At 33.0% G+C, this 6,258-nt stretch overlaps 1 long non-coding RNA gene across 1 annotated transcript; it reads left to right on the forward strand.

Moving 5' to 3' along the window:
• Positions 1-1,032: 1,032 nt before the first annotated feature.
• On the forward strand, positions 1,033-3,208 carry LOC132058976 (uncharacterized). The gene is made up of 2 exons (XR_009415474.1): positions 1,033-1,386; positions 1,419-3,208. It is a non-coding gene; the product is annotated as an uncharacterized LOC132058976 (long non-coding RNA).
• The last annotated feature ends 3,050 nt before the right edge of the window (positions 3,209-6,258 follow it).

Raw genomic sequence — 6,258 nt, forward strand, 5'->3', positions numbered from 1 at the left:
GGAGCCCACAAAGAAAGCAACGAGCAATTTCCACAAAGTGTACATGTACTGCATCTTCTAAGAAGGTTCACAGAAACTACTACATAAACTCTATTGACTTAAATTCCCCGTCTTTTAAGTAATTAACATGACTTTTTTGTCACTTTTATATTCTTTACCTCTATCTATATAAAAAGATAACACACACACACACAAACCGCACAACAAGAACCTCCCTCTAGTCTTCAAATTAAAGCCTCATTCTCCCTTCTTAGTACATTTTCAAACTTCCATGTATACACAAATTAATAGTAAAAGAAGAAGAACTCCTACTACTGACATGACAGACTCTACACCATTAACATTAGTTTATGTTCAAACCTCTTGATTATATCCAACAACATTGTTAGATCTTGTAATATACGAGCGTATACAAACAGTATCTCGTTCTTAGCTTTCATCTTATTCGTATATTTGGTTCCTTCTTGGCAAACTACTTATCGTCTATATATCGAAGCCTTCCATCGAAAAAAAGTTTCATTGGAGAAGAATTTGTTGGGATTTACTATATGGTTCTTGATTTCTTCCATTACTTTTGGGTTTGTTTATCAATTTTATCCACTTTTTGGATTTTTGGCTGGTCTTCCTATATATGTGATTGCCATAGCTAGCTGTGGAATTATGTTTTATGACTATGTTATTTGTGATTATCAAGATGAAGATGATGGTCATAATTGGAAGTGCTTTGGTAGCAATGAACCTATGAAGAGGAGTTATTGTGAAGAAAAATGGGAGGTCATCTGGGAAAAAGTTTGAATTTTAAAAAATTAAAGAATGTTTGTCTGTACACAGCGTTCTAGCGTACCCATCTCAACTTTATGTATGGTACATTCGAATTTCCAGTATTCATATGAGAGAGGCAATTATAAGTGCGTAAATGAATCCAATACTATTTAAATCCAACAATCATAATACTACAAATAAATAAGTTAATAAAGCTGAGATGAAAATTGAAGGGAGCAGGGGAAGAGCTACAGTATGACTGAGGTATCGGCTCAGACGAACTCAATAATTTTTTCTTGATCCTGTATTTTTATTAGAAAAATTATTATATTATATATATACTCCCCCTGTCTCATATTAGTTGTCTTGTTTCGCTTTCGAGAGACAAGTTGACTAATTTTTGGAGCTAAATTTAATTAGATCAATTCAATATTTTAAAATTATAATTTAGATATTCAAAAACTACACAAAAAGTACTACAAACTGCAATTCTTCTCATATTAATATAGTGAAAAAATATCTCAAAATATTGGTCAAAAATGATATAATTTGACTTTTAAAAAAGGAAAGTGGATAAGTAATATGGGACGGATGGAAAAAAAAAAAATATATATATATATATGTGTGTGTGTGTGTGTGTGTGTGTGTATATAAAGTGATAAATATAGTAACTAAATTTAACCGGGAAAATAAGCTAAGGCAAACATACTGCAAAGTCATAGTATTCGAGTATGTTTGGAACAAGGAGAGTAAGTTTTTTGGTGAAGAAATTTTTTTTTATTGATCAATCACCACTAACAGTTACATAGATGCCTCCTTATCTACCTCTCAATCTCAAAACAAAATTCGCCCTTGATGAAGATATTATGGGTTCACGTGCCCCATATTTTAGCTATAAATTCTCCCCTGATGCAAAGTAAGTAAACTGTCTACCTGTTCTCTTTCTCTAGCACTCGGCTTCCTAGACAAAAAAGAAGCTCTTCTCAGTTTGCACTTCTGCTTGAGTTGTATTATCAAATATAATGGTCTGGTGATGGGAGTTTTAAATCCCATACAACATTGTTCCTTGCCTTCTTTTGTTTGTATTTTGCTTCTTCTCCTCTCTTCTCCTTCAGGCTTCAGGTACGCTTCTCTCTTTCTCCTCCTCCTCCTTCTTCTTCTTCTTCTTCAGTTCTTCTTCTCTGTTCCTCCTCTGTTTTCGACTTCTTCTTCTTCTTCTTCTTCTTCTTTTCTCCTTTGTTTTCGGCGACTTTTTTCTTCCTTTGCATATTTTTTCTCCCTCTTCTATTTTCTTCTTCTTTTTCTGTACGCGCGACTTTCTCCTCTGTTTTTTTTCTTTTTCTATTTTCTCTTCTGTTTTTTTTTTTTCTCTTCTGCACCAGTGACTGTTTTGCTCCTGTTTTTTTTAATGAATTATTGAGTCATTTAAGTTCTAGACTTTTAGTATCTATTATCTACTTTTAATTTTTGAATTGAAATATTTGCTAATACGTTATTGCTAGTGAGATTTTGATTATTTATATATGCAATTAAATATTTTAATTTTTTGGTATTTATGAGCGCCGCACTTCAAAAAGGCGAGCGGCGCGCTCGCCTCCCCTGATACGATCCGGAATGGCTTAAGTGCTCAATTTTATCCAAGAACTTGTGCTAGAAGCGAAGACAAGGACTTTCAAGCTTTAGAAGCCATGTTCATGAAGAATGAAGCTATGAAAGCACTTAAAGGGAGTCATTGGAGGGCCTTCAAGCTATGGAAGATAGCATGGAGGAAGAAGTCAAGAGACCAAGAGTCCAAGGCCTAAGGCTTGCCTCTTAAAGTGGCTACAATTGCAAGCTTGGGTGATTCAAGACATGAAGATGGCTATTTGCGCAAAGGGCTATTTATGCAAGTGGCTACTTTGCGCAAGAACGGTTATGCTTGCAACAAGGACATGCATGCAAGGTTGATTAGAGGGCCATCTATGCAAGGAGGGACGTGTTTGGCCATTGAAGGTTAATCCTCGAATTGAAGACTACACTAAGAAGACTAGCCAAACAAGGCCTTTGCCTCATTAATGACATTTTGTAATAACTTAGCCTTCTTTAATCTAGGAGTATAACTACTAGACTTAGACATTTCATTTACTTAGATTATGTTGAATTGAGATGAATACTCTAAATTGAGTGATAGTTTGTTTGGTAGTTTAGTGTAGTGCTAATCTAGTGATTAGTGATAGTTAATCATGGTGGATTCCATTGTTGGCTATGAACCCCTTTTCCATTGATTTTCAATAGAGTTGTTCATTTGTGGATTCATTTGGATTACTCTTGGTTGATTATCAAGTAGTATAGGTTTGATCGTAGGAATCAATTAGGAGGGTTTAGGTTTCATATACCTAAGTTTGCCTATAATTCCTTTACTAATTGGGTCTTGCTTTTATCCCTCTATTTCTCATCCCAATTTCTTCACTTCTCACCCCTTAATTTCTTCATTATCTTTGTTTCCGCGTTTTGTTGATTGAACCCGTGTCTTCCACAAGCCGGATCGTATCATCCCCTTAAGGCGAGGCAGGCCCTGTCGCCTTTTGTCGCCGCGCGCCATCCAAAACACTGATTTCCATCAAGCTAAAGGGGTGTGATGTAAATAGCCTACCTTAATGCAAGCATTAGTGGTTGCTTCCGCGCAACCCGTGACCTATAGGTCACACACATAGAGACAACTTTATCATTGCTCCAAGACTCCACTTCTAAGCTAAACGTACTGAACAGTAAAATTGAATTAAATTCCAAGTTTAATAGATTTACTACTATTCTATAACACACTGAAGAATATACAATTATAACACAAATGATTACATTAAGCAATTCCAAACATGAAAAACCTAATGACACATCAACCACATAAATCCTTTATCAAAATAAGAAAGACAACAAATCTACCCTTCTTTTACTTCGAATTCACCTTTTCCCCTATACATAATTTACTTTTACTGTTGCAACTTGTTGTTCTTTGTAACGGCGTTTGAGATAACTTTCTAAAATCTCCATAACGCAAACAAACCTCTTCATTTCCTCTAATTGTCGGCTCAACTCGTCTTCTTTAGCCCTAGCTCGCTCAAGCCGCGCCTTCGTCTCGGCTAACCGGTCATGGAGGTTCTCGACTCGAGCTGCTGGTGAAGTTCGGGTCGAGGTCGGGTCGGTAAAGTCCTCTATTGACGGTAATTGTTGACTGCCGTAGCACATGTTTATTTTTTTCAGATGAAATTTTGGAGTTGTTGTGTCAATGGTTTGGAACGTTTGTGATTAGATGAGAGTTAGGAAAGGTGTAGAGAATCTACGGTGATTATCACTTGCTTAATTTCGACCGTCCGATCCTTACCAAACAATAAAATAGATTCGTCAGAAAATGATAGTTTTAGCTACTCCCTCTGTCTCATATTACTTGTTCACTTTCCCTTTTACATGTCTTTTAAGAGCTCATAAATAAAAATGTATTTTTACTACATTACCTTTATCTCTCTCCAATTAATTGTACTCTAATCAATATTGGCTACCTTAGAAAACAATTAATGTTAAGGGTAAAGTAGAAAAACTTAATTAATTCTATCTTAATTTTGTAAATGGACAAGTATTTGGGACGGATATTTATAGTAATGTGACAATTAATATGAGATGGAGGTAGTATCAAGTGACTCAAATTTGTTTGGGAAATTGCATAAATAGTTGCCCACCAAAATAATAATCTTCACTGTATATTTTTTGTATACCAATGAATAATATACATAATTTATACATTTTTATACATAAAAAAGTATATATCTTTTGTATATTTGACTAGCAAAAATAATTATTTTCGATCGATAGGTCAAATGTGTAACTTGCTCAACTTATTTGGTAAACCTTCTTAGAATGTGAAATTTTTAATATTGAAAATAAGATAGATTACTTGTCACAACAGGTAAAAGGTGATTTGGTGGTGTAAAGTAATTTTACGCTATAATGTATATAACTTAAACTCATAGAATACTAATCAGTTTTTTCCACTATAACATAACACCACCAAGCTCCTCTTCCATTCCTTTCAATTTAGTTGTACCATATAATCCTAATCAAATTTGCAGCGAAGTCATGTGTTCAAACATCAATATTGTGTACCTTGTTCAAATTAAGGGGAGTTGTTAGATTTTTAAAACAAATTGAAGCGGGGAAATGATTTTCACCTATATTATTTTAGTGATACTTTGTTAAACGTTTAAAGAATGCCAACATCTTACCCTCTATTTTTAAATACTGTAGACTTCATGCATATGAGTTTATCGCAAAATCAATTATTGATTTAACTTGTATATGATAAGAATAATAGTATAGAAATATTTTTATTTTTTAGCCCTTTACAATTATTATTTTTAGTTTTATAATCTTTTTACAAGAGATTTTCTTTTTTTACAAATAAGATATTTAAAAAGACTATTTTCTTCTATTCAAATTGTAATAGAGTAAGAGATCTCATTCCCTTCGAACGAATCAGGTTACCTACTATAAAATTGGTTAAAAATACGTTGATGTACTAAAAAGGTTTCATTTTCATACGAATAAGTAAAACTACTATAGTACCCTATATACACTATTTCCAGGAGCCAACCAAGAAAGCAACAAGCAATTTCGACAAAAGTGCGTGGCATCTTGTAAGAAGAATCCTGCAACTTAAATAGCAAAAAAAAAAAAAGTTGAACCAAACTAAGTATAAAAAAAAAAAAAAAAAAAAAACAGAAATAGTATTCACGCATTTCGTGCGTGAAAAGACATATAAAAACTGCAAAAATTTTGTGCGTGAATGGGGTCATCAAAAAAAAAAAGATATTGCGAGTCACGCATGACTTTTGTGCGTTAATGTTGGGGCCTTTTTTTTTTTTTTTTTTTTACATTTTTAATAACGTTTTTTTTCATACTTTGGGCAAAGATTAGTCATGTTTTGAAATCCCAAAATATCAATATTTTATATAAACTTAATATCTTTTTTTGCGTACAATAACCACGGCTCATTACATGAAGTCCACCTAAACGTTTGGATCGTCGTTTAGGTTCTAAAGTACGAAGCAAGTTTTGAAACTTGTAATATTTATAGGGTTTTGATTTAAGTGTTTTATTATATTTGAATGTACAAATTTAAATATTTGATTTAATAATAATTCATCAATACGAGAGGTCTATACTAATTAAAAAATAATTCATTCCATTTAATTACAATACTAATTCAAAGCAATACAATAATAAATTACAACAACTTTACGTACGTGAAAGTGTAACAACTTACAACTAAATATACAACTTACATTAAAATACGTGCGTGAAAGTGGAAGAATATATTTTACCCTTTCACTACGATTTTGTGTGCCTAATGCGCTCGAAAGTGAAAAATATATTTTACCCTTTCACGCACAAAATGTGCGAAAGTGTAAAATATATTTTTCCACTTTCACGCATGTATTTTAAGGTTTAGGTGTACTACTTATTATT

Source organism: Lycium ferocissimum, chromosome 6 (assembly GCF_029784015.1).
Source record: "Lycium ferocissimum isolate CSIRO_LF1 chromosome 6, AGI_CSIRO_Lferr_CH_V1, whole genome shotgun sequence".
Taxonomy (NCBI): Eukaryota; Viridiplantae; Streptophyta; class Magnoliopsida; order Solanales; family Solanaceae; genus Lycium; species Lycium ferocissimum.